The sequence below is a fragment of the Monodon monoceros genome, unplaced genomic scaffold (assembly GCF_005190385.1).
Source record: "Monodon monoceros isolate NGI ecotype Baffin Bay Population unplaced genomic scaffold, NGI_Narwhal_1 Super_Scaffold_5, whole genome shotgun sequence".
NCBI classification, from domain to species: domain Eukaryota; kingdom Metazoa; phylum Chordata; class Mammalia; order Artiodactyla; family Monodontidae; genus Monodon; species Monodon monoceros.
The window spans coordinates 100,933,669-100,943,293 of record NW_021703782.1 but is presented as its reverse complement, the minus strand read 5'-3'; positions in this window follow the sequence as shown (position 1 = coordinate 100,943,293).

Below are 9,625 nucleotides of genomic sequence, written 5' to 3'. Positions count from 1 at the left end.
TTATTTATCGGTTTACTGTTTTGCTAAAGTTAAGTCACAATTTTGATTTATACAGGAGTGAAGAACTGAGGGAAATATCTTCTTAATCTCAGCTCCTGTTTTATCAAATGCAAACTGTAACCCTACCCAGTTGATTTTCTATGATTGGCATCTCAGTATTAGGGAAAAGAATCACATGAGGAAAGATTTTTCAAAGCATATCAAAAATCAACAGCCAAAGTTTTTAAAACCATATATTCTAGAGCTGTCCCTTGTCTATTAAGGTATGTACAGTTAATTTCTAAATCACCAAGTACATCTGTGTTTTTTTAGTACTACCATATAAAATAATAGGATTAATTCTTACCTTACAAGTTAATGTTAAATATTTCCTTTATGTAATCATTATGTTCCTAAAATATGATTTGACTCCATCATATTTATCCCTGATTTCTCTTTTTCTCTTCTGCTCCTCCTACCCAGTCCTCCAACAAATCCTGCCAAGTCTGCTTTCAAAATACATCTTGAAAAAACAAACAAAACATCTTGAATCCAAGCACTTTCACCACGTTTCAGCGCTACCATTTTTGTTCAAACCATTGTCATCTCTTGCCTGGGCTGTTGCAGTACCTTCCTAATTATCTCCCTGCCTCCACAGTAGCCAAAGCTATCCTTTCTAAATCTGAGTGTGTCATTCCCTTCTCAAGGGCTTTCCATCACACCTAGAATAAAATCCAAAGAACTAAATCCATAGGCCCTAAATGACCTGTCGCTGACAACCTGCCTGACCCTACAGCCTATTTATCCCTTTTGTTCACTGTGCTCCAGCCACACTGGCCTTGCTATTCTTTGGATACAGGGAGCTCCTACCACGAGGCCTTGGCATTGGCTGCTCACAGAGCCCACACTCCCTCATTTGTTCAAGTCTCCATTCAAAGGTCAATGTCCAAGAGGCTGCTTGACCTCCCTTTCTAAAATCACAGCCCTGTCACTTCCTAATCCTTTTCTCCTTCTTTATTTTCTAAATAGCCCTTATCACTACCCAACATCATATACAAACTCATTTTCTCTTTTTCTTTTTTTTTTTTTTTTCCGTTAGAATGTAAGTTCTATGGAAGCAGGGTTCTATTCACTGCTGTGTCCCCAACATTGAAAACGATGCTAGGTATGCATAGAGGCTTAATAAATATTTGTTGATGAAAAATCAGAATCGTGGTACTTGAGAACTGAAGGACCTTGAAAGGCCATCCCAGGTAGCCCCCTCACCGTCCAGGTGGAAAAAACACAAACCCAGAGAGACAAAGTGACTTGGCCAGGATCATGTAGTTAACGGAAGAACGTTAGGTCGAATCCTAGTCCGGTGTTCGTTGCGTCAACAAACTGGCCTGTGCCCTCTTCATACAGCCCACAGAGCTACGAGTGGGTTTTACGTTTTTAAATGGTTGAGGAAAAAGTCAAGCATACTATTCTGTGACATATGAAAATTAGATGAATTTTGAATTTCAGTATCCACAAGTTGTATTGGAACATAGCCATGTCCATTCATTTACATATTGTCCATGGCTATTTTCCCACTACAGTTACAGAGTTTAGTGCAACAAAGACTGTACGGCTCGCAGAGCCTGAAATATTTACCATCTGGCCCTTCATGGAAAATATTTGCCAACCGCTGCTCTAAAGTATATTCCATTTGTGGAAATGTCTTTCTAAACCTTTGCAGTGTCAACAGTTCCGGTGTTAAAAGCAGAGAATAAAAGCAGCACAGAGGCGAGAGAATGGTGTCAGTTTTCCTTATCACATCTCTGGCCCCCTAACTGGCTGTCCAAGTCTAGTAGCATCACTACTGAAAAAAACTATACAAGTGCAGGCTAAATTCCCTCGCTGTACAGGAGGAAACAAGACGCAAAGAGCTTTGGTGTTCTAGCCCCAGCTGTGCAAGCAGGTTAGTCAGGACTCAGTTCAAGTGACAAAAACCCTACCCCAGCTACCTTCTGGTAGGAAACTTATTGGCTCAGGGAACTAAAAAGACCAGGTGTTCGAATGATACGGTCAGGAATCTGTCTATCTCTTGATTGTGTTTTCCTCTGGGTTGGTTTCGTTCTCAGGCAGGCTCTCCTTAGTGGCCTCTGGAGAGAGACTTGAATCCCAAGTTAAAAAAAAACAGACCTCTCAGAATTTCTCCCAGGACATGGGGCTGCATCTTCCTTCCTCTGCTTTCGGTCTTACTTGGCTAGGATTTCTGATTATACAGAAAGGCATTTTATTTTTGATATGCCCTGTGACCTTTCTAAGGTAGAAATAGAATCGAAAATTTAACCTTAAAAAACAAAATTAAGTTTACCTTCGCTGAAAACAGGCCTCTCCCCATTAAAAAATTCTGGCCAGCGACCTCAGCAAAAGGAAAGTGGTTCATTCCTCAAACATCTACACATGGCAGGCGTGGAAGGTGTAAAGATGAGGAGGCATGGTCCCTGTGCACTATCGTGTGCCTTGATAAAGGGAAGATTTGGGAGCTGCAGGAGCGCAGAAGGTGGGCACTTAACCAAGCCGGAAAGGGAGGTGAGGGCAGAGATGACTTCCCAGGGGAAGCAGCAGGTGAGCTGAGCGCTGAAGGGTGTTTAAACACTAGCCAGGCAAAAGGTTTAAGAAGAGTGTCAGAGGGAGAACAAAGCCCAATGAAGTGATCACGAGAGCTAATCATAAGAGGAGTGAAGACACTTCTGAATACCTGTACCCACAGGATAAGCCAGGAGTATGAGGCCTTCTGCAGTGTGCCCCAATGTACATTCTCCCCCTAACCAGACAAAACTGCTTGTACACCCCAACACCATGCAACTTCCCAGTTCCCCGTGTCCTTGTACAAGATGTTCCTTCTACCTGCAAAGTCTCTTCCGTGCACCTCGACCCCATTTGTCTATCAGACACCTCCCTACCCATCCTCACACACCCCCCACCAAGGCAGTTCACTGCCTTTCTGCTTAAGTGCCTGGTTCTGCTTTAGGACTCATCACTCTATCTATATAGAGATTTATTTATAATTTAAAAAATGATTCTCACTGAAAATAGATGAGCCTTGAGGACAAGCTGCTTCCCCGTGAACTCGGAAAGTACACCAGTCAACTCTCTTCTGTATGTGGAGTTAATCCTGGATGCTGGAAATTTTCAACTCCTTTGACTTCAACTGCCATCCCTGCACTGATGTCTCTGAAGTTCCTTTCTCTCTTCTGAGCTACAGACCTATCTGTCCAGTTCACTCCTGGGCGCCTCCACCTGAACTTTCCCCTGGTACCCGAACCAAAACCGAGCTCGTTACTCCCCCTTGCTGCTCCCCAATTGCTCCTGTGTTCCTTGTGTTTGGGAACGACATAATGTTTATTAAAAATTAATTAAGGGCTTCCCTGGTGGTGCAGTGGTTGAGAGTCCGCCTGCCGATGCAAGGGACACGGGTTCTTGCCCCGGTCCGGGAAGATCCCACATGCCGTGGCACGGCTGGGCCCGTGAGCCATGGCCACTGGGCCTGCGCATCTGGAGCCTGTGCTCTGCGATGGGAGAGGCCACAACAGTGAGAGGCCCGCGTACAGCAAAATAATAATAGTAATTAATTAATTAATTAAAAATTAGAAACCTGTGAGTTTTCTTTGACATTTTCCTTTCCCTCACTCCCCAAATCCAGTCTCCTAAATAGTCAACTTTATATATTAAAATTCTATATGATGTTATATAGAATCATATATTACATCAATATTGTATATATGATCCTATGTCATATCATATATAGCTTAAATATATAAAGATTAGGAAACTGGATGTGTTATTGTTATATGTATAGTTATAAATGTATATAATATATGATCGTATATAACATAATAAAGTGACATATAATAATTAACTTTTCATTATATGCCCTTTTTCCATCCTTGTCCCTGAAGCTGCCTTATCACCTCTCCCTTAGATTATTGCAGTATCTTCAGGACTCAGGGAAGGACTCATCCCCTTCAAATCTATCCTCAAGCCACTGCTTAAGTCATCTTTCCAAGGCCACAGTTTGACCATGGCCCTTCACAGTTTATATTTTGAAGTTGAAATGCCTTAGCATGCTATACAAGACTTATCCCAGGCTAGCCTACTCTTGAGCCTCATCTACCCTCTGCTGGAAAAAGATTAATAAGAGAGATTCATTTCAAACAGTGTGGCCAGGGCAGAATTCTCTGAGGAGGGGACATCTAGCCCCTTGAGGACACCCCAGTTAGCTAGAGCCTCCTGTGCCCCATTACACCCTCTTCTTACAATGACTATGGCACTCGGTGACTGAGTGCTTACTGGATGCCAGGCCAGTGCCAACCTCTCAACTCAGAGATTCATCTTGCTCTCTTGGAATCATCACAGCACTTGTAAATCAGTTCTCTGTTAAGGCCTATTTTGTGGTTGAGGAAACTCAGGCTCATGGAGTTTGTCACCCACCTTAGGTCCTGCAACCAGTGTGTAATAGACTCAGGTGTTAACTCAGGTGACCCGGCTCCAAACCCAGATTCCCTAACCACTGCACCATGCTGCGTCTGCAGGGACAGGATGCTGCTTCCTGTAGAACTGTTGACTCGTAGACCGATAGCTTTCAAGAGGAATCCTAGTTCCTCCGCTCAGCGCTCAGCCCTCGGCGATCTGGCTCCTAGCCACCTCCCCAAGCTCATCTCCCAACATTGCCCCAGCAAACCACTGACTGGGCACCCACCCTCCATCCTGATCCAACCCCTCCCAGCCCTAGCCTGCCTCAGACTTACTCATCCCTTAGGACTGCACTGAAAGGTCACCCCCTCTAGGACGACTTTTCTAATCCCTACCCCATGAGCCAGTTTCAATGCCCCTCCTCCTTGCTTCTCTAGCACCTGTGCTCCCCACTGTGTAGCACCTGTCCTGCTACACTGCAAATGCTAGCTCTCTTCTCGCCCTGTAGATGGGGCTCCTCATGGTTTACTGTTCCCTGTGCTTCGTCTGGAGCCTGGCACAGAGTCAGTGCTTCATAAATGTCTGCTGACTTGAATTTACACAGTGGACGTCAGAACCGAGAGAGGACTGAACGACTTTGTGATCACAGCTGCTCACATTTGCAATGTACTTTGAAGTCTAAAAGCCCTTGCACACTGATTATCTCATGGACTCTCTGAGGTTATTACCCCCATAGTTTAGGAAGCTGATAAGGGACTAGTCCAAGTTCACCCAGCCAGGAAGTGACTGGGCTGGGATTTGACCTCAGGTCTATCTGACTCCAAGACTAGTGGTCTCTCCATCACTTCCACCATCATCTGATTCAAATAACACACACACATTTTACCGATGAGGACGCCGAGGCCAGGAGAGGTCAATTGCTTGCCTAGGGTCATGTGGTCCGTACCGCATCCTGTGCTCTTTCCTCTACTCAAACAGGAAGTGCTCAGGAAGGTGACAGGTGAGGACTGGGTCCTGAGCCAGGGAGGGGAGCGCTGCCCGTGTCTGCTCCTGTCACCTCCTCCCATTTGTCACAACCTGTATGTTTAAATATTGTATTTAGTATTTACTCTGAAATGCCTTTCATCTGATGGCCCCCCGTGCTCACCAATTTAGCTGTCACAGTAAATAAATGTGAAGTTGGGTCTCCAGCCTCCCCCAGCTCACATTACCTTCCTAGAATTACTCCCCGGTGGGGCGGAACCGCTGCTGGGGGCGCTCCCACAGAATTCACCAGTTACTAATGAAGCCTCTTTTTAAACCCAAATCTTGGACTGTGACTCAGGTGGAGGAGGATTGCAAAACTCACCCCAGGGGATGGGATGACCGCATCCTATTTAATGACCAGGAGAAAGACTGAGGTGAGAACTAGAAGACGTTATACATGCAGGGCGCTTAGGACGTTGTACATGTAGGATGTTGATGACATTATATATGTGGACTACTGATGGCGTTATACACGGAAGGTGCTTATACTGTGCCAGAAGTAGAGGCAACACTTTTAAAATATTAGTTTTTAATATACGGCTAACTGTCACCACAATCCTGAGAGGTAAGTACTGTTATTCCCTTTTTGCAAGTAAGGAAACTGAGGCTCAGAGAAGCTAAGCGACCTGCCCACAGTCTCCCATAGGAAGAACCCCAGGATTCTGATAGAATGTACTGAATTTGCTAATCGTGATTTTGCCAAGGTCACTCCTATCCGGACTCTCTTTCCTGCTGGAGTCAGGAGTTGCTGGAAGAGATTTCGCTTTCAGATCAATTTCACTTCTGTCCTCTTTGAAGTCAGGCAAGCCCTGGGTTGGAATAATGGTTCTGCAGCTCTTCAGGAGAATATTTGATTCTTTGGTTGACTTATGCCCTGCCTTCCTCCATAAAAATTTTCTTTGATGTGGCACCTACTAGAATAACAACTGGAAAAGGCAGCCAGTCCATAGTAACAATGGCTAATATTTATTGGTTGCTTTCTGTGTGCTAGGCATGGTTCTGAGCCCTTCTACGTGAATCATTTGCTTAATTTTCACAAGCATAAGAAGTGCACTCTGCTATCATTCCCACTTTACAGATGAGAAAACTGAGACTGAAGAGTGGCTGAATAATTTGTCCAGGGTCCTCCAGGTAGTAAGGGGCAATGTCAAGACTGGTGCCATGGCAGTCCGACTCCAGGGTATTTGTGCTTCCCTACTGAGTTTAATGCCTGTTATTCTAGTTTTGATTTTCTGAGTGCCATATAAGAATTCAGGAGCAGAATTGCATAGTAGGTAAGAGTTTGGGTTCTGGAGTCTGAGTGCTAGAGCTTGAAATGAGGCTTCTGTAAGCTTGTTTCCTCAACTATGAAATAAGTATAATAATATAACCTCCATGCAGAGTTATTGCAAGGGGTCAAGAGGATAATGCATGTAAAACAGTGCTTGGCACATAAGTGCTCAATAAACAGTAGTTTTATTATTATTATTATCATTACCACCACCACCACTTAGGGAGCAAATCCTTCACGTTCTTTCTCATAGGACAACGACAGCTTGTTTGTCCAGCCTCTGAATCTTGGCCGTCATCTCTCTACCTGGAATACTTTCTTCTCTCCCATGAATGCACCCATATTTCATCTGCCCTTTCGTTTTAGCTCAAGCCTCCTCCGCACCTCTTGCCTGCAAAGCCAGTACCATCCTCATGGCCTCTTCTTTCCTGGAGTCTTTCTGCACTCACACATCTGACATATGTGCAGCTTCATATAATGTTCAATGACCTCTCGCTTCCCCCAGCTACCCAGAGGGGAGGAGAACAAGGAGATAAAGTCGCCTGACCATTATTTCCATTTTGAAGATGACAAAGCAAGCTTAGCCTGTAAATGATGAGGCCAGGAGTCATATCCAGGTCTTTTGACGGATAATATGGAAAATCTGTCTGTGTGTGTGGGGGGGCACATGTGTGTCTGTGTGTATACATAGAGTGGACATGGTCATGTATGTAGCCTAGAAATCAAGAGCATAAACTCTGATGTCAGATGAACTCTGGTTTTGAGTTCTTGAACCTGACAATTATTAGCCATGTGGCACCATTTTGGATGTATCACATGATCTCTCTGAACCTCAGTTTCTTCATCAGTGAAATGGGTACAAGAAGAGACACTACCTCATAGGGTTATTGTGAAAAAGAAAATAAAGTCATGATTGTAAAATGTTAAGCCTGTCCTGGAGTAAAGTTCCAAGGAGTGGCTGCTGGGTTTATTATTCAAAAAAGATATTTGAGGAAGAGGATGTTGTTCATCTGTGGTCACGTGGATGTATGAGGGTGCGTGTGTATGTGTGTGTATGTGTTTGCATATGCACCAGCTTTCACATTGCAATTGTGCTCTTAGTAGAAAAGATTAGGGTCCAGGGACTTCCCTGGCGGCACAGTGGTTAAGGATCCACCTGCCAATGCAGGGGACACAGGTTCGATCCCTGGCCTGGGAAGATCCCACATGCCCCGGAGCAGCTAAGCCTGTGCGCCACAACTACTGAGCCTGTGCTCTAGAGCCCGCAAGACACAACTATTGAGCCCTCATGCCACAACTACCATGCCTCAGGCGTGCCTAGAGCCCTTGCTCCATAACAAGAGAAGCCACCACAATGAGTAGCTCCCGCTCGCCACAACTAGAGAAAGCTGGTGCGCAGCAATGAAGACCCAATGCAGTCAAAAATAAATAAATAAAATAAATAAATTTATATATTAAAAAAAAGATTAGGGTCCGAAGAGAAACTTTTCACTCTGAATGTCTGTATCTGAGAGCAATAAAATGGCTGGAAATGCAGCGGGTGGGAAATGCCATTGGCTGAGGCTGGGGCCATTTTTGTGTACCTTGGTGTCTGTAAAAAAACAGATATTTGTCTCTTTCGAGGATACAGGTGTGAGTCTTTAGTATTACACTGGAGGGAAGATACGCTTGTCTGCCTGTGTCTGTTAGGATGTGCCTGTGTGTGTGCATGACTGAAGCCGTGACTACTGGGAATCCTCTGTTTGCAGAGGTGTGTAGGCTGTTTCTGACTATAAATGGTTACCTTGCCATCTGTAGGGATATGTGTGTATATCTGAGGGTGTCTGAGTCGAGGACACGGGGTTTTCCATGGGTTTGGCGCTCCATGGGAGTCTGTGCTCTCTTAACTATGGATGTGTGTACACATGTAAGAATAGTTGTGTGGGGTGTTTACATTTGTAAATGAGGGCAGTTAGGGAGGTGACGGTATGTGCGACTTGGTGGAGATGGGGTGTGTAGTGTCTGTAGGGCCAGATCTAATTGTGCATGTTTGTTTTCAGAAGACGATGTATATTTACATGTCTCCCTAAGCTCAGTTTGTGTGGGAAGGGCATTGAGGCTGTGAGTGTCCACTTGTGCGTGTATGTAGTATGTTAGTGTGTGTAAGGCCTTGTCTTTGAGTTTGAGGCTTTTGTGTCTGAGTCTTTGGGGGCTGTGTCTCCTATATAAATGCCTGGGCCTCCTTGCTTTCCCCACCTCTCTTACTATCAATAGAACCCTAGAGAAGGTGAGATGACATTAGACTGGATAGCTCAGCAAACTCTGCAAAGAAGGGGGTGTCCCAGGCAATCCTTCCCTGGAGAATTCAGGGGAGCAACCCCCCAACCCAGCCCAATCCCATTTAGGATGGGATGTAGCCCAAGCCCTGAGGAACTGGTGTGCTCTTTAGTTGTTATGGAGCAGAGACAGCTGCGCAGGTGTGTGAGTATGTGTAGATGTCTTGTGCTCCTGTAAATGATGCGAACAGGTCATCATTTGCATCAGATGTACACAAACGTAAGAGGCATGGATTGCATCAACGGAGTATAATGTGTGACTTTATATGAAACCCAGCTCAGCCCAAGGTGTGACCATGGATCCCTCTTGTACCAGTAAGTGGGGCTGTGCCTGAGGTCTGTGGGTGCCCCTTGAGGGAGGGGCGGTGGTGAGAGCTGGGTGCGTGTGTGCCTGAGGGTGCCTTTGTATGTCAGCGTGTCTCTGAGTCTCTCCATCAGCAGCTCTGAGTTTCTGTATGTCTATATGTCTGTGTGTGTCTCTGGGTCGCTGCCTCGCTGTGTCTCACTCTCCCTTGGCGGGGAGGGGATTGGTCACGCATGACTCATCTTGGACCGAGCGGGGCTCCAGCGGCAGGGCAGCCGCCGCCGCAGC